Raw genomic sequence first — 19272 nt, forward strand, 5'->3', positions numbered from 1 at the left:
CTGGCGAACTGGTTGCGTGCGTGGTCCATTTTCGAGGTTTTCTCTAAGTGTAACATGAAGATAAGCCATTTATTCTTAAAACATTCTCCATGAAGGCATTCCTTTTCTTAGGCAGACAGTCCCTTGGTATTTATCACATTAAAATAATGAAAACACCTAGCAGCATAGTGTTTTTTTTTTCTGTGTGGCGTAAATACGATCCAGTTTATTCTAAAGTAACCTCCACAAATGGATTTTTTTTAAGCAGACGAATAAACTTTCATTTTAATATAAAAACTTTTCATAAAAAACATTTTATACACAACCTAAAAAAATCATCCAAAGCCAGTTACCAGTAAAACCTTATATACAATTGTTTCACGTACGTAGTTTACTATTAATTATCAGTTGCATTTATACGCTGGAGAAAAAAAATAAAAGAACAATTATAAAAATGAGTATAACGTTAGTGATACCGGAAAAAATTAAATGGCATTGGTTAGGTAAGGATTACAATGCCAGTGTTATAATATAATCTAAAAGAAGTCGATTCCTTATGCAAAGAAATGGAAATTTTTCCGTTTGTAATACTCCTTTCTGTAATAAAGGTAGATTATTAACCGATGCTTAAATCAGACTATAAGGGTTTTTAGATGTGATAGGATCTGGAATGTAAATATGGACAGTGAAAACGTTTTTCCGTCAAATCAACAGACTTACTGCAAAATATGCCAAGATTTTGGGAAGCCAAAGTCAGGAAACAAAAGATATGAGGAGATCTAAATACACTCTTAGACAAAAAAAAAAAAAAAAAAAAAAAAGGACGCACTAAGAAGGAACTATCCGAATGGGACAAAAATCATACACATAAAAAGAAATGAAAGTGATGTACATACACATAAAAAGAAATGATTGCAGTTTGAGAAAAACTGGTTGATTTATTGAAATAATAGAGCATCACAAACTGTAAAAGTCAGTAACGCGTTTGTGTATATCTGGCCCTTATGCGAGCAGTTATTCGGCTTGGCATCGATTGATAGAGGTTGTGGATATACTCCTGAGGGATATCGTGCCAAATTCTGTCCAACTAGCGCGTTAGATCGTCAACATCCCGAGCTGGTTGGAGAGCCATGCCCATAATGCTTCAAACGTGCTCAATAGGAGAGAGATTCGGCGACCTTGCTGGCCAAGGTAATGTTAGGCAAGCAGTAGAAGCATGTGCAGTGTGGGGGCGGGCATTATCTTGCTGAAATGTAAGCCCAGGGTGGCGTGACATGAAGGACTACACAACGGGCCTTAGAACTTCACCGACGAACCGCTGTGCTGTAAGGTTGCGACGGATGACAAGCAAAGGGGTCCTACTATGAAATGAAATGGCCCCCCAGACCATCACTCCTGGTTGTCGGCCTGTCTGCCGGACGACACTCAGTTTGGTATCACACCGCTGTCCGGGGCGTCTCCAGACTTGTCTTCGTTGGTCATCGGGGCTCAGTTCAAAGTGCGACTCATCACTGAAGACTATTCTACTCCAGTAAGTGACATTTCAGCGCGAATGAGACCGACACCACTACAAACGGGCTTGATGTTGTACGGAGGTCAATGGTAATCGGGGAAAGGGGCGCCGTGACCTCACTCCCTTTTTATGACCCTTCTATGAATGGTCGTTACGGTCACTGAAGCACTAGTTGCACGTATAATCGATGATAATGATGCATCTGGAGCTGTGAGTGCCACTGTGACGATTGCTCCGTCTTCACGTTCTGTCGTTTCTCTAGGCCTACCGCTTCCTTCTTGACGCTGTGTGCGGCCATGGTTCACCCATTCCTGCCAACATCGTCTAATAGTGGCATCGCTCGTGCTGAAATGTCGAGCTAATCTCCGATAAGACCAACCGGCTTCTTTGAGCCCACTACACGACCTCTCTCAAATTCTGACATCTGCGCATATTGATCGTACTTACTGTCTACCAGAGTACACGAAATTAAATTCGTGAAAAATTTATGACCTGAAATCGTAATTTCTCCTCTTAAATATACTGTAAGCCGCGCAGATCAGCTGCGCTGTAGTGACAACCGTTCATTCATTGGCAGCCAAAATGTGAAATTTTGCCTTTTCCGTCGAAACCTGTATGCATATAAATTTGTATCCAATTTGCTTTATATCTTCTGGGTGCGTCTTTTTTTTTTTTTTTTTTGTTTTTGTTTTGTTGTCTCAGAGTGTATATCCAAAAATGTTCTTTCCAGAATCTGAAAATCATTTAAAGATCCATCCATGCAACCTACCTCCTCGATGTCCAAGTCAAGGCCGAAAATGTGCCACTAATTTTTCTGGGGAACATTTATTAGCTCTAATTGCCACAAAATAACTGAAGGTGTATTGCCACCTTTAAGTTTAATTGACTAAAAACAACAGTTTTTGAAGATGTGTGACATACAAAATAAAAGTCTTGACAAAATTTCCTTTTTTATCTTCAAAATAAAACTAATTATTCTTATTTTAATTATCCCTTTTCTCCTTATTTCCACTGTATTTTATATGAGATAGAGGAATGTGATTAAAAAAAATGAATTTTTGCAATCTTGGTCCGTCAACTAGCAAACGTACATCTAAAATATAATGAGCAACTACACAAAAGATATGCTAAATTTAAAAAGAAACTAATAAATATTAATTAAGTAATTAGTTCATCATTTTAAGCTTCTGGATAAATCGTTATGCGTATTTTTCTTTTGAATTTCACCATTATATGATGAATTTCATTCAAATAATCGTTTTGTGATCACTTCCATGGTAAAGCTAAGACCTTCGTCTCAGTAGTCAAGCGTTTCAACGTCCTGTATGAACTTGACAATTTTTCAGTGTAGGCAGTAAGGATTTTGCGAATTAGTATTTAAAGATAAAATTTAGGAACTCAACTATGGCATTTTTTAATGACGAATACATTTTACTCAACAATCTCTTAAAAGTATACAAAGTACCTAATATATGGTTTATTTATTGAAAGCAATAATTTACAATAATGTGTTATGAATACATTTTGAATACAAATTCTATTTTCCATAAAGATACCGTAAAATTTAACATATATTTTTCATTTTGTATTAATCCTCTATTAGTGGCTGGCTTATATAAAGTTTAAATAACATGTACATGCGCAGGACCTCTAAGATAAATTAATTAAGGTCATTTAAATTAATTAGGTCATTGAAACAATATAATTAATTAGGTCTCACTAAATAATTACTAATTTAGCTAAATAATTACTAATTAATTAGGTCATTGAAACAATCATACAGGTTAGTTGTTTCAATGACCTTTTTACCTGAAGGAAATCTTATCATGTGTTTCAGTTAGTGGTTATTTAGTGTCTATCGCCACCAAGCTGAGAGATCTTAGTCTGATTTTACATCCCAGTTAAATTTTTAAATATTGTATTTGTAAACGTAAAACTAAATTAAAAATTTTTATATAAGTATTATTTAAGTACAATGCATTTGTAAATCAATTATTAAGTCCGTAACTAGTGTTTATAAAGAAACATAACATGTGCAAATATGAAATAAATATCAGGAAATAGCATTGCTTATGTAGTAGCAACCACGGACAATCAAACCTTGTCACTAGAGTCGTATCCATTTCGCTTTATGATAAAAGTTTTTCTTACACAGGAATACTATAGTTTTAGCATAGCCCGATTTGAAACAAAGTTTTGAAGATATTAAAGAAAGTGTAGAAAATGGAGTGAGATGTAGAAAATTGTACAAATAATTCATGTCTTGGGAAAGAGATAAAGGAATGGTAATATATGTAAGGGTGAAATTATGACGATTAAAGCAGCTGTTAGTTAATTTAATTCTCCCATTTTCAGTTTGAAGAGATGTTTGCTGTGAACGAAATTAAAACATTTGAAAGTTTATGACGTGCAGTATGCTCCTCTCCTTTAACTACGAAGAGTTAAAATTCAACACTTCATACGTGAAGTATAAAATTCATGTGCTGAAGCATTAATTAGTTTAGAGAACTAATATTTTGGATTATTTTCCAAGCAAAATGCATTTTAGTTGACTAAGCTTAGAGTTACATTTCCTAATATACATCCAGACTTTTAATTCATTACTTAAGGATACACAACTTGTGTTTGAATGCTTAGCAAAGTAATGAAATTCTTTAATGAAATCTTATTGACTTTTCAAATTTCAGTGCTCTAGGAATTGAATTTAATGATGATAACTACGCAATCAAAAGCTTTAAAGAGTAAAGTCTGAAAAATCATACTAAGACAAAAACGAATAAGAAGTTAATTTCATTTTCTGATGGAGAAAAATATTCTGCATAAGGAGTCACCTATCTCCACTCATAAATAAAAACTTTGTTTATGAAATCTTTAAACCTGTTTAAAAGCTTGCTTTTAAATAGGTACTAATTCAGAAGTCAAACAACAAAAATTAGCGTTATATTTTCAAATTTTCACAAGACTAGTTTCGTTGGTTTTACCGAACCACCATCCTCAGCTGCAAAAACACAAATGAACGAGATAGGATATAATGATTAGATAAGAAAGCCTGGACAGAAAATAAGCTAGTGGCGCCATCTGTTGACGAAACTAGAACTAAAATATAATTTCTTTAAAGGCCGAAGGCCAAGATGGATTGGAATTAGGATCGTTAACTAGAACAGAAAGATTTTTTTGATTGCGAAATGCCTCTAGAAAATCTAATTCTCCAATAGAAGATGTTTTTTTGAATAATTTTAGCAGCAGAAAATTTGAAAGTGTGATTTTCGGACCAACAATGTTGGGCAACAGAAGACTTCTATGTTTCCTTTTTCTAACATATGCCTCATGTTCCTTGACGCGAAATTGTAAGGCTGTCTTAGTTTGGCCAATGTAAATTAAACCACACTGGCAAGGAATCCTATAAATGCCCCAGGAGTTCATATCCGGAATGGGGTCCTTGAGTATGGAACGCAGAATTTTATTGATGCGTGAATAAACTACTAAAAGATTATTTTTGATTATTTTTAACTAAAAGATTATTTTTGAGTTAAATAAGTATTATATGACAAGATTGATTTTGAAATAGCGTATTTCAAAAAAAGAGATTTATTATAAGCATTTAAGGTAGGAAGGGGAAATAACCAAATAAAAATGGAAATTTAAGGTGCTTTTCAAGTTAGAATTTTGTTTCACATAGCTTTTAATCTTACACATACATATGCTTTAATGATCCTATAGTCAAGGTGATGTGGGATTCTTAAAATTCCGTCATTCAAAACGTTTTAGGCGAATATTTCGAGTCCGCAAGGTTATCGATAGTACTTTGATCAATCGATCACACGAGTTTCTTTCCACAGCTACTGTCCAACCAACACAGTCTTTTCTTGTATTTCGGAACCCAATTTTACTTAACAATCCAATTAAACATTTATTACTCTTATAAAAAGTGCATTATTAGCTGGCTGTTTTATGGTAATTGAGACAAAAAACCGAGACGAGAGCAAATCTAAACAGATAAGGAAGGGATCATACATGCAGAGGTTCTCTTTCATTAAACGGAGAGAAGAAGCTCATTATAGACCATGGAAAATTTCTATAAGATGTCATTAGAAAACTTGATTTAAAATGATGTTAGCGATAAGGTGCTATCATTCGAGAACAAATTGCATTTAAGAGATGAGGGTTCCTAATGACATTGTCGCCGAAAGATCGTTTTGACTTTTTCTGTTTTTTTCCTCAGTCTTAATCGAATTAAATGGAGATTTTTACGCTTTGAAGATGTGACTCAGTGCTACGAACGCCTTTTCTCGAATTGAGTTTCACGGTTATACGTCAGATAATAATGAGATGGTAACTTCATGCTTTATTTAAAAAATGATAACTAAGGCTTTCTGATGAAGGCAGTTGAAGTACATTGAATATGTTTCTAAGAAACAGAAATAAAACCCAATTTATACATAATAATCCTTTTAGGCAATTCATTGTTATTTCGAATCCAATTTTTTTCAAATTCGGATAACATATGAATTAAATATTTGCTCAACAATTTAGGTATTAAACAGTTTGAGTAGCTGAGATAAAATAACTATAATGTACATTTAGTTTTTACATTCTTTTTTCAAATGCTGTTTTCAGGACAGGAAATTTGACACCTACGCATACATATAACAGAGAAAAGATGATACGTGAATTTTTAATTTTTTGATAGTACATAAATATAAAGAAACAGTTGACTACTTTGTATATGACAGCTCACAAATATCAAAATTTCACCTTAAAAATCAGCAGCTACTATTGAGCAGAACAGAATTGCATGTCATAACATTGGGGCATTCCTCTGACACTGTGCAACTGTTTGCACATATGCAGGCTGATCCAAGCACTAATATACATATTCCCATAATGTTAGCTTCCCACAGGTATGGCAGTATAAAGGAGGAGATTACGTGTGAAGAGGGTCTTCGTGCTTTCACTTACTATATCAACTGTTTTCTTATTCAACTATGTACATGTGACTCTGTATATTTTTGTTTCTTTTTCCCCATTCACATGTACATATCTCATTTCTGAGGTTACGGCCATCTTTACCGTCCTCTATCTTTAGCATCGTCATTTCCGCCCTCGAGCGACCCTTAAGCGGCATGCTTCTCGTCCAAGGGGATATATTTCTATACGTTTTTCTTATTGCATACCTTCATTTTGTTTGTAACACACAGTCCAGTCACATTAATGTGACCATAAATCGCTCCGTTTCTGTCAAAATCCAGAATAACCACCTTTCGCACAGTAGACCGCTGTGAGATGTGCAGGAAGTCTCACAGAGAGAGTCAATTAGGTTCTTGAAGGTGTTTATTTGGATGTTGAGCCATGCCGACTCCATTGCAGTGGCCAGCTGCGCTAGTTTACACTGTTGAGGATCCATGGCACGAAAAACGCAATCGAGGTGGTCCCTCAGACTTTTTATTTGGTTTAAGTTCGGGGATTTTGCTGGCCAAGGGAGTATTGTAAACTCATCCTGGTGCTATTGAACCGCGCACATAAACTACGAGCTGTATGACACTTCGCATTGTCCTGCTGGTAGATGCCATCATTCTGAGGAAAAACAATTCGCACGTAGGGGTAACCATGGTCCGTAAGGACAGAATCGTATTTCTGTTGATTCATCGTGCCTTTCACAATGATGAGTGCACCCAGAACATAATACTCCCTCCTTCAGATTGTACGTTTCCAGAAATTGTTGCATGGTGTTTGCTTTCCAACGTTTCACGCCGTATACACCAACGTCCATCCGTCTGATGCAGCATAAAACGTGATCCGTTGGAAATCTCATCCTATCCCACTCAGTGGACGTCCAGTTGTCTTGATGGCGTGCAAATTCCAGACTTCGTTATCGATTAGCTGCAATCAGGGTAGGTTGCGTAGGATGTCAGTCAGCACAGGATGAGCTTCAGTCAGCATAGGCCGATGAGCTGCAGTTAGTGCAGCAGACGCCTAGTTCCAACGTTGCAGCAGACGCCTTGTTCGAACTAGGTTGCCGGTCTATTTCTCCCGAACGTATCTCAAAGGGCGTCTTTCACATCTGACATCGAAGGCCTGTGGTTCACCACATTTGCCACATCGCTGATTTTAGATAGTGTGATTTTGCCATGCATGGTATACTTTTACCACGGCAGCACGTGAAAAGTTTACAAAATTAGCCGCTTCAGAAATGCCTCCATTCTTGGCCGGAAAGCCCAATGATCATGCCCTTTTGGACCTCAGAGAAATTGTTCCATTTCTGCATTACGTCAACGATTACCATGTTTTCTGATTCGCTCAAACACTCTTCATATACGCTCCACTGCTATGTGCTTCCGCATGCCTTCTGTGATTGGTTATTTTCCGTTGACGCCGAAAGTAGGTGGTGGTCACATTAATGTGACTGGACTGTGTATTTATCAATTGTTTCCATGCTTTGATAATTATGTCATCCTGCATAAGCATACGCTCCTACTTGAACTGCTGCAGTTTACTGTGATCATGTCATATTGCTTTATAATAAGCTTTATATATATATATATATATAGATAGATATTTTATATATCTGTATATATTTTTATATTTATATCTATACATATACACAAAGTTCTTTCGCGGACTTTGTTTTCCCAACCGTTGGCCGTAAAAATATACATCACATTTAAAAAAGACACACTTTTAAATGACGTAAATATGAACGTTTGTGTATTTTTAAAAATTAATTTTTTAAATCATTTAAGGTTTTGTTACTTTTAATACAGTCCGCAGATTTCTATATTTATGGTAAGAAAAACTTTATTCCCATTATTAAAAAAAAAAAAAAAAAAAAAAAACCTCACGGAAAGTGTGAGGTCCGACAGAAACTAACTGGGGTGTTTAATTTAAAAGTTTAGAATCATATTCAGGAATTGCATATAAACTGCAATGCGAATTTTTGAATTTCTTCTTAAATAAAAATAAAATATCTGTTTAGGAAATTATCCTGATGTTGACAACATCAATGATGAACATTACTATTTAGAGTGCAGTGAAAAGTAATGAACAATTTACACTATTTTAAAAAGGAGATTTGATTCACAGAATTTAACAAAATTCGTAGTCTTGAAAAGAATGGCAAGCTTTAATTTTTGCAACTTTGACTGCGTAAATTAAAAATGAGAAATACTTCTAACTTAAAAAGTTTCATTTACGAGTGATTAATAGATTAATATTATATTTTTCGATAATTCTTAAAGCAAAAGCCTTAAAGAGTATTAATAACGTGTTTTTAGAGATAATAATTTGCGGGTGTGAAAAATCTCTCGGAATACCAGTTGTGACAAAATCATTAATTAAAGAATGTTACACATTAATAAATTTCGAAATATTCTCACTGATTGACATTTAATGGAGAAAATCTAATTCCATTTATTCTAGATTATTTTATAACCGACTTCTTAAGGCAAGTCCAAAACGATATCAAGAATCCCAAATTCTGAAATTAACTATTCGGGGCATATTTTGTCGTATGGGAATCAAACATTTCGTGCTTTATTCCATATAATGAGTATAAACGTTTCTAAAGATAACTATGTGGACCGGGAGACCGTATAAAAAGTAATATTTCGCGATTTTAGATGATGATACAGATGTTGCATAAAAATATTCACTCGTATGCAAAATTAAGAAAATTTGCATATTATGTCAAATTTCTGAAAGTCTAATGGACATATTTTAATGAAAATTTAATATAAATATACATTTATAACAGAGGAAGTGATGTACCATTCAAATTCATTTTAGGCCCACCAGCGGCCGAGCGGTAAAGTCGCTGAACACTGGTAGTTTGGTCCGAGGTACGAATCCTGCGAACGGGCTGGCTGCATGGGCGTTTTCGTGGTTTTTCCCCATGTGTAACGTGTATACGAGCCAGTTTCTTTTAGAAAGCCCTCCACGAAGGCATCTATACCCTTAGGCAGATAGCCCTAGTGTGCTTTGCCATAATTAAATAAACCAAACCAAACAAATTCATTTTATGAACGCATGATTATCAGTTAACTCACAGTGCCAGGTTTGTCCAAAATTCAAGTTGTGATATCAAAATGAAACTGAGTCTGATATGGGCTTCTGACCTCTCTCGTAGTCAGAAACGTAGCGCAGCTTGATGGCATACTCTACAGGAGACAGTTAAGAAGTACCTGCGCAGTCGATCCTACTCCTGCCCGAAAGCAATTTTCCAACTAGGGGATGGTTCTTGGAAGGGGATGGTGAGATGAAATTGCCCTTCCAAGCGGTCCCAGTCATGCTCTATAGGTTAAGATAAAGAGATCTAGCTAGTCAGTCCATGCGAGAAATATCCTCACTTTCCGGATAAATGTCGACCATCTGAGCCTTATGTGGACGATCATTATCGTCCCTCAACAGGAACCCAGAACCAACTGCGCTTTTGAAAAGTCGAACATAGGTTTCTAAGATCTTCTAGCTATATCTCCTTGCAGTCGTGGGAGTCTTTGTAAAACAGACGCAGAGGTGTGCGAGTGTCCATCATAGTGCTTCCCCAAACCATTACACCTCCAGGAGCGTAATAATAATTTTCCCTGATAAGAGAGGGATGGTATCGTGTTTCAGGCTGTCTCCCCAGATACAGGTACGCCAAGAATCAGTGTCCAGACTGAATCTTGACTTATCTGTGAAAAACGCAGTGCTCCACTAAAGTGTAGTCCAAGGCGCATGTTGTCTGCTAAACGCACTCTCTTATGTGCTGCAGTGAGCGGGACGCGAACAGTGGGTCTTCTGGCATACAGCCCTATATAACAAAGCCATCGGACAACTATTAGACCATGAAATCGGGTTCCAGTGGCTGACTACAGCTCACGTGAGAGCTGAGAAGCTGTAGCAGTCCTATGTCATCTCGCTGAAACTACCAAATTACGATCATCATTCGTCATTGTGGATCTTGATGGAACTTGCCCAGGTCCTTTCGATCTTAATCTAGTGCCCTGAAACTGTTTTCATAAATTTCAGACGTCATTGGACGTTACATTGAGCTCTGTAGCCATCCGCGCTTGTGATTGGCCTTCCTCCAGTCTACCGACAACTTTCCATGTCATTCCGTCATCTATACGTTCGTGGCTTCTCAATTTACCGGACATCTTACGAAATTTCCAAACTCTTCGCGAAACGTGGAAAATGTCGTTAAATACACAGATCGCCGAAAACACCTCGAGCGGTTACATCTCTTCCACAGTCCCAGCCGTTTACATTTACGTATTCGACTCTGAATATTTGCATAATTCTTGGGTGGCATAACGAGTGCCTTTGGATTAATACGTTTCGTAAAAATAGACTAAATTTGTAAATTTCTCTTAATTTTGCACACGAGTGTAGTTACAGTCATGGCTAATCGATAACGTCTGTTTCTTGAATTGCAGGAAACCTCAAGCTAGAAGACATAAACAGCTGTACTAGAAATTTCTACTACATATAATTTTTGATTCTTTATTATTACAACATTTTTCCTCCTCTCTAAATAATCGATAAGTACATGTGCACATATACACACAAAAAAAACCTACATATATTCCATATATAAGGTATATATACAAACATGCGTCATGGCTTATATATATATATATGTGTGATTATACTGTATAAGTAGTGGTAAGTAATTACAAGTAAAGAAAGAAAATGATGGTCTGCATCACGGTCTGTGTGAAATGATTCCGCGGAAAATAAATCATGGATACCAAGCATAGTTACTTCGAAACACTGAATAATTAAAATGCTCTTTATTTTATTAGGTTATTAGCTGCTAATTAAAATATGTAACGTTTTCTTTAAACAGCACTTGTTCCCAATAATTAGAAATACAAAAACATTACAATTTTCAAATGCTTATTATTTAAAATGCATTGCGGTTATAAACACTGTTTTCGAAGTTTTGTTACAGAGTTAATTAGTATTAGTAAAAATGCTGAATGAATAAGTTGGTAATTAATTTTTTACAATTAATTTTTTGTTGAAGAAAATACTTTTACTTTAGAAATTTATAGAAATCGTGCGTTAAGATTTAGAAAATGTTATTTTAAGCTATACCTATATAGCTAAAAATATTTGTTAAGAAAGTATATAAAATTATTAAATGAAACTAAAAACGTTCTCAGTATTATGATTATGTGTTTATGTTACGATAATTATTTTATGCAGAGATATATATAAGATAGTTATTTTATTGCTTTATTCTGTCACAATTGGAGTAATAAAATAAAACTGTTAAATGCGGTATAAATAAAAAAAGTGAAAATATTATCTGTAGTCATAGAAATAGGGTTATAAATGATCATCAGAATTTATACTTTTGTGTGAATTTCGATCATATTTGATTGTCGTAAAGTTTCTTTTCTTCTTTACAACTGAGGATATATCTAAAAATGTATTTTAGATATTTGTATAATGTAAATGATTATAAAATGAATATGTAATTTAACTTTCTTCTGAATGACTTTGCTTTTCATGTAACCTGAAAATGCATATCACATGAAGCAAAAATTAAGTCACGAATAACTCAAAATATGTACAACTCGCATACAGTAGTTTAATAAAATATTAAAATACAAAATAAATCTAATAAATTTAATTGCATATTGAAAATTTTTAACATAATTTTTCAAAAATAATGGATTGAAAATTACTGATATGACATAGAATGTTTTTATACAAATGTAGTTCGTAAAGTCATTAGGTTATTTTGAAGCAGGATACATGAAAAATGAGCAATGCCCTCGCTGGGACTTGAATCTGGTTCACTCTATTACGTGTCGAGTGCGCTAGCATTACATCTCCAAACCATACTGGAAAAAGGGAGAAAATACCTTATAACTTAAAAGGCGATTAAACGTGTTCTTTAATCTAAGCTTGATGAAAGGGATAAAATGCATATCAGTTAAGGTATTTTTAATGTAAGTCTTAAGGAAGATGTTGGTTAATGTAAATATTAGGAAGGTGTTGGTAATGTAATTTTATTAAGGAAGCTCTTTATAAAGCCATATTTTTCCTTTAAAGATTGTTAAAGCTTGTATTTTTTCAGAAATGTGTGAAACTTTAGCAGATTTTTGTGCCAGTAAATAAATAAATCAAAACCATTCTTTTAAAACTGTTAATGTAACAATTATTCTAGAATATTCGAATTTAATTGACATTTAGAAGCTAAAATGAAATGTTGAATTAATGCATTAAAGCATAGATGTTCAATGAAACAAATTCATTCTTATATATATTTAAAGGTAATTTAAGCTCTAACGAAATGTGTTATTGGATGTAGATTCTGGAAGCCATATTCTACATGAAAAACTGTAACATCCAGAATTTAATACGAATAACTTACTGTTTACTGCCGAAAGTATGAACTAATATAAAGTCATAAATATAATATGAGAAAATAATATTCTAACTTATGAAAGTTCATAGAAGGGCATAACGAGATTAACTGTGAATGTTTAAGTTTTGTAGAAACGAAAGTAAGATTTTTAAATAATATAATATAAATAATATAAATCACGTACTCGTAAAATTATATCGATAAATTCTTTTAGCAATATACTTAAACAAACCTAATAAGAAGAAATATAAATAGAAGTAATAAGAAGAAACTTCTATAATAAATTTGAGAAATCAACCACAAAATGTAGAAAATGAATGAAAATTTACACGAAAGTTTTGTATGAATCACAGAAAGAATTTTATAAACCAAAATGTTTTATTATCTTAAACTTTTATGTAAATCGTTTCACCTTTAGCTAAACACGTCTGCTTACCATTTAAATCGTATTCAGTTGAAACTCATTATAAGTTAATTATGCTCAAGACTAATACCATACGCTTTTAAGATATCCATCAATGGCTCCCTAAGATTTCCTTTCTTCTACCGAATCAAACGCTTTCAGTTCAAAAAACTTCAAAGAACATTCCTAGATAAATAAATTCAGCTTGTTGCTGATGCGCATTTGTATCTATTGTGCCAACAGCAATGCGAAAACTAAGCAACAGTTACGGCGAAATCAAGTTAAATTATCGAACGAGCATTTCTAATTTAAAACTTAGATACAAAAGGGTACCTACAAATTTCTCGTAATCTGTATGGTCCAAACGTATGATGTACTTCAATACAAATGCCGCCGAATGCAAATTTAATTCAGGAGAAACCAAAATTTAATTATCGGATTGTGTCTCAAACGATGAACTTCTTGCCTAGTCATTTGCAGCTGTTTTCGATTTGCATTAGAAACATTTTGCTTTCTTTTCAGTGCGCCGCTATGCACATTTCCTGTCTTTCAAAACCGCTCCACATTCTCTAGCGGTTTATAAAACAACAGAATTCGAATTATGATTCTGAATTTTATTTCTCTAAAGTTGTCACATATTTGGCGACTAAAATACAATTTACTGCTTTTAAATTACTCCAGACTTCAATAACTCCCTTGAGGTCATTCATTATTACAATATGCGTAAGTAAATTATTCTGAGTAGCAGAATTCTTGCAAGAAAGAAACGAATGGGGTAAGAAGTAGCTTTGTCTAAAGAGCAATAAAACTTTGGTAGTTAAATTATTTTCAATATTCTTTAGTTTTAAATGTGCAACGCTAAACCAAGTCTGTAACTTTAATCAGAATTCAATATATTACGAAATTATTTTAATTCAGAAAAAGAAAATTAATCTTATTGCCTGCTCAAGCCCAAATGTTTTGTTTGGAGAATCTAATTAAATGCTTAGTTTAGGAATTAAATTTTTTAGTGCAGATTTAATTTAGTTAGAGCTTTTCTCCAACAATCTGCGACGAAGTCAATATAGACTGTTGAAGATTACTTGCTCTGAAAATAAATTGTCTCCTGTTAGAACAATCTACGTATATTCATAACCATGAATTAATATAAATGGATTCGTTTGTGTCTTTTATAATTAAGATTATCTTTTAACATGAAGTCGTTCTGTGAGTAATTGTTTAGTTTCGACAATATATTAAAGGATAATTATGGGATAGTTGCCTACGTGAAGCATATTTTAAGGGAAGCTACCTCGTATACGTATCACTTACGGGAAAAATCATGAAAACATCGTGAAGTCGGACTATTCTGGAATGAAACGAACCTCAAAGATAAATACCAACGTAAAACATAGTTAATTCCATATGTATTTTCATTAAATACATCTAAGAGAACAACAATATCCAGAAGCATAATTTTGATCACCTATATGTTTCAAAAAATTTTATTTGTTGCTGCAAACTTAGCAGATTAAATTCTACATGTAAAGTTGCATATTTGTATACTCGAACTATGTTAAAAAGACGCAAATAACTGCACGTAAATGCATACTAAATTATGCAAATTCAAGCAAAGTGTTATCGTTCAAACATATCTTAAATATCAAGTTGCGCAATAGATATAACATATATAGAAAAACACTGTGCATATAATAATTGAGTTACTTTTGCATTTATCTTGCTAATGAATAGTTTTCATACATGATGCAGATGAGTGAATAGCAATGGATACAAAATGTGATGCACTTGAAGAAATAGACCCAAATGTAAAATATCGTGGACATGAACGAATCGACACAAATATGAAACATCATGACCGTGAAATGCGAAACGTGTATTATGAATGTCAGTTTACAATGCAAGATGTTGCGAGTAATACGACATTGCAACAAAAAAATTAACTTAATAAGAAAATAATGGTTAATACAACTTTAATGCCAGTGTAACACCAGCCATTCTTGAAATAACAGCTGCATGTGACTGCCCGAGTTTTGTAATAAACAGATCTATAGTATTCCATGCGACTTTAATGAGAGAAATTGGGGGTAAGTGGAAAATGTATTCCTTAAATGACTGATATCTTCAGACGACAGCCCAGATGCTACAAGAGGCTTCACAATGAAGTATTGTAAAGCGTCTTTCTTCGTGTTATCAAAACTTGTAGCTATGCAAATCGTAATAAGAAAAGTGCATTTGTACCAACTGTTAATTACAACCAGAAGGGACTGGAAATTTTAATTATTCATTTTCTCTACTGTAATTATTCATTTTCTCTACTGTGTAACTCACAAGGCCCTCTCATCTACTGCGGATAGTTTTTTAGCACCTAACAGGCGTGGCAAACGCATTGTAGCATTTGGGTTTTACTGGTAAGTAATCAGAATAATTATAAACGTTTCTTAATTAAATTTTGAATGTTACTGTAGTCCCCAGGACCTTCTTCTACATCGGTAAAAATGTTTATTGCTGTCTGAGATACACAAAAAAAAAAATGTGCAGTGAAAGATTTTAAGTATAAAAAGTAACATTATTCGTATCAAGTTGCTTTAGAAGGCATATGAACACTCATTACTTAATGCTATGGCATATAATGCCTTCTCTGCTATTTTTAAGTTTTATTTTTTACAACCAGTCGATGAATCGAATGGTCTATTATAATATTTTACATGTATAAAACTTAACTGATTTGTTCTAAAACTTTCTGTTATCGACTGTTACTGTTCTTTTTCATAGCCTACGTCTGTCACAGTTTCTATCATGGACAATCTATGTCTTATCATTCCAACAATAACACTGTTTTGAGTGACCAGAACTTGAAAATACTGTGATGCTTTTAGCTTGTAAGTACGAGATATTTTATAAATAGGTAGTAAGGTTTTATCCCAAAACAGTTCGTTGTATATTGCAATTTGAAGATGAATGGATCGTCTTTGTATATTTAGAAGCTACATATGGAGGCCTGAGGACCAGTGCATACGCTGTCAGAATTTAATTTAAAAATATGTGATTGCAAAAATAACAGTAAAGGATTTCTTCTATGGATGAGATATTAATTGCACATTTCTTCCTAATTTCGTTGCCCATTCATTTGAAATTTGATCCTGACTACCTTCTCATTATTGAAAAATTTTATTATTATAGGAATAGGCATGCTCATTTTAACAATAGGAATACATATCAGTTAGCTAGTCATATGTAAATCTGGCAAATGTCGCCCAAGAGGGATAGTGCTTAGTGACTCTGATTGCCATACCGATGGGCTCAGGTTCGAATGCCGGAGAAGGTATGGATGCTTGTAAATATATAATGTCTGTGTGGCATGGGGACAATCTAAATATGCTGCGAGCCGGAAGTTCTCTCGAGAGATTGGTGATAGGAGAAGAGGGGTGGGAGACCTTCGGACCCGTCCCCTCCAGATTGTCTCTATCCAAGTTGGGGGCGGAACTGAGCAAAGTCGTACTGTCACCTGCATGGTGCTCAAAGTTCTTGCCAACGATCGGAACAATCTTGCATTCCCTGCCACGTTCAATTTCGTGGGCTTTTTCTGATGTTACTGTGAGACAGGTCACAACAACAAAAACAACAAATCTAATAAATACATTATTACAAAGCTAAATATGTTTTATATTCCGTCTTATCAAAAATATATGTACGATATAGGTTTTCTCTGATGTTATTTGAAAAATTTATTCGGTGAAATGACAGTTAAACGACACCGTGAAATGGATTCAGTCCGAAATTCGTCTCCTGCTAAATTCTAACAACTGAGCCATACGGAAATTGTGATGCTATACCAGCGAAAGTTAGCTATATGCTTTTGCACGAGTTGAAAGTTCTAAGCAAAGTTAGATTAGAAGTAGATGCCATTAAAAAAGGAAATGGAACAAAGATGCACTTGTACACTGCAGCACAACGAATATTTGCTTCTGTACCATACCTTGTGAATAATACTGTAATGAATGTACTAGTATAATTCCGTAGAATGAAGATTCCCAGTTGTGAATTCCATTACACAAGTATTAAAATTTAAAAACATCCACAAGATACAAAACTAAAATATATAACGGAATTAAGTATGATGTTGGGCGTTCTGGGGAAAAAACAAGCACTACTGTAACTGTTAAGGCACTGCAGGACACGATATATACAGCTGAACAAGACATACACAAGCAAAACATAAGGGGATACTGCACATATATTGTATATGGATAGATATACTCAGATAAAGGAAATGACTGTTGTTATATATTACCAGTGCACGTGCCTTTTAACGCAATTATAAGCGCAAGATACTCTTAATACCATAAAATCTGAGAGTTGATAATATAACAAATAATACAGTTACAGACTATTAAAAGGGTAATGGTAAATAATATAGCACAGAACCTGTACTAATTATTAGTGCCAGATGCGATAGTTAGAAGCAAGTTAGTCAAATCCACACATTAATTCTATGCAATCACAAGTTTAAAACGAGAGCAAAGTTAGAAAATAAAAAGAATAATGTAAATAGTGAAATAAATAATGGCACAGATGTTAAATATAGTGTAAGTAACCAAATTTATATCACATACGGTAACATAAAAGCATTCTTTTACAAACTTATTATATAGAATGAAGTGTAATTATATGATAATAGCAGATAACATTTAGTTAAAAGCATTTAAATTAAAGGTAGAAATAAAATATCATAGCTACTTAGCAGATATGAAAAAAAAATATGACTAATTAATTATTCTTGACACCATTAGGAAAATGCGTTAAGTTTAAATAAACATGATTTATTTTATTAATAATGCAATATTTTACCTTAATCTAGTCGTATCATAAATCACACGTTTGCGCTCTCTCCAGAATCACATTTCTGATATCTTTAAAAACAGAAGAAAAATGATGCATACTCATCCAAAAGCCTCAACAATTTTATGCAATGTATGGTAATCACATGATCAGTATGTTACGATTAATAAAAGATCCGGTGAATTTAATAGAAAGCTTAAGTAAAGATACAGTTATTAGTTCACTTGTTATTCATCACTCCGGCTTGAAATAATGTAATACTAATCACTCTTGCAGAATCATCATTCTATGAGACGCTGATGAATTCCGTGGATTCATTCTATGAGCTCTAGCCGACCGGTTTGAATCGCAGAACTTCCTTTTTCATTCTTCGTAGAAAAGATTGTCTTTTTGGAAGAAACCTGAAACAATGAACGAAGATTTTAGTCTTCATTCTATATACTCATAATTAAGTGGAATGTTTGATAATCGCTTTCATGCGTCAAAATGTATCTTCAAATAGCTACGGTAAATTTCTTTAGAAAAAGAGTTTACTTCCAAAACTAGACAATCTTTTCTCTTTGATTTCCTTTGCTTATTACATAAAAATAATAGTTAAAATAGGCTTGAAATGTTGCTATGAAATTTAAAGTGATTCTAATCCAAATTAGTTTTCTTTGTTCTTTTGTTTTGGAACTAAACCCTTTCTCTGAAAAAGTGTTTTAAATTTCATTAAATAGTTTTAAAGATAATTAGAAAGCTGAAACAAATAAAGTAAGAATTTTGTGAAGGTAATATATTTTTCTTGGTGATAATAATTATATTTCTATTCACTAAAGATATGCAATTTCGTTTCAGTTACATGATTGAAAATCTATCTATGTCAGAGAAATACAGTATATCTAAATTCAAATTTCTTGATATTAATATTAAGATAATCATATAATGCTTAAAATATATCTGCTTGGAAAGTATAGCTGAAAGCTAAAATATATCTGCTTGGAAAGTATAGCTGAAAGCTTAAAATATATCTGCTTGGAAAGTATAGCTGAAAGCTATTTGTGAGGTGAAAATACCTCCTGCAACTAAAATGCATGATTTTATTCCGAAATATCTAAAACTATATACTAAAATAATACTATATATCTAAAACTACATATCTATCTTAAAAACAATTATAGATTGTCGAAAACTATTTAAAGG

The 19272-nt window shown here is 33.5% G+C and overlaps 1 protein-coding gene and 1 long non-coding RNA gene across 3 annotated transcripts in view; one reads left to right on the forward strand and one right to left on the reverse strand.

The window, feature by feature from the left end:
• The window catches only part of LOC118185645 (uncharacterized), a 539917-nt gene that overhangs the window by 351128 nt on the left and 169517 nt on the right, over positions 1 to 19272 (reverse strand). The window contains exon 2 of one of the 2 annotated variants that reach the window (XM_035355536.2): positions 18100 to 18491. The exons of the other annotated variant lie outside the window; for it this stretch is intronic. The gene's annotated coding sequence lies outside the window, so the exon portion shown is untranslated. The remainder of the gene's footprint in view (positions 1 to 18099; positions 18492 to 19272) is intronic. 2 annotated transcript variants of the gene reach the window in all.
• The window catches only part of LOC146993099 (uncharacterized), a 319314-nt gene that overhangs the window by 139529 nt on the left and 160513 nt on the right, over positions 1 to 19272 (forward strand). The gene's annotated exons all lie outside the window — the stretch shown is intronic.

The sequence above is a fragment of the Stegodyphus dumicola genome, chromosome X1, assembly GCF_044657685.1.
Source record: "Stegodyphus dumicola isolate Sdum_Otavi_A_Nest chromosome X1, ASM4465768v1".
Taxonomy (NCBI): Eukaryota; Metazoa; Arthropoda; class Arachnida; order Araneae; family Eresidae; genus Stegodyphus; species Stegodyphus dumicola.